Here is a 597-nt window from a genome sequence, read left to right on the forward strand (position 1 = left end):
GGGTCAGGGGTCATGCAGCCTCATAGGCAGCCAAATGAGCATGAAAATTCCTCCTACAAGCTTAAACCAGCTATAGTCTGATAGAAGTCACAAGCCTGCTCTATACTGCTGAGAAAAGGTATTTAGCTATTTATATTTAGTAAAATAATTGCATTTCCATGTTCTTTGTACTGTTGGAGACCAGATATAGTGAATGCAGGGTTCTAGATTTAGTAAAACTTTAACCACACATGGCAACATCTGACAGATAAAGCCATTTCATATTCAAACTAATTAAACTGATCTTGCTTTAACAAAAAGTGTAGTCAAGTAATGACCACATACACACCTAAAGGCAGTATTCATTTTGCTGTCCAATTGGCTTTTGATTTACTGCGAAACATAGCAATGTAAATTGTAAGAAAAAAATAATGAAATATAGGCATCTCTGACATAAATAATTGCTGCAAACTATAGTGCTTTTAGTTTTAGTTTTACTAATCTTTTCATGGAGCAGAAAGAACATAATCAGAGTAGTACTCATAATAACACCATAATCAAGAACTTCCATACAGTTTGCTGCTATAACACATGGTCCATTTCTCTTTTGTAAAGTCT

The sequence above is a fragment of the Pelophylax lessonae genome (genome assembly GCF_965119305.1).
Source record: "Pelophylax lessonae genome assembly, chromosome: 2".
Taxonomy (NCBI): domain Eukaryota; kingdom Metazoa; phylum Chordata; class Amphibia; order Anura; family Ranidae; genus Pelophylax; species Pelophylax lessonae.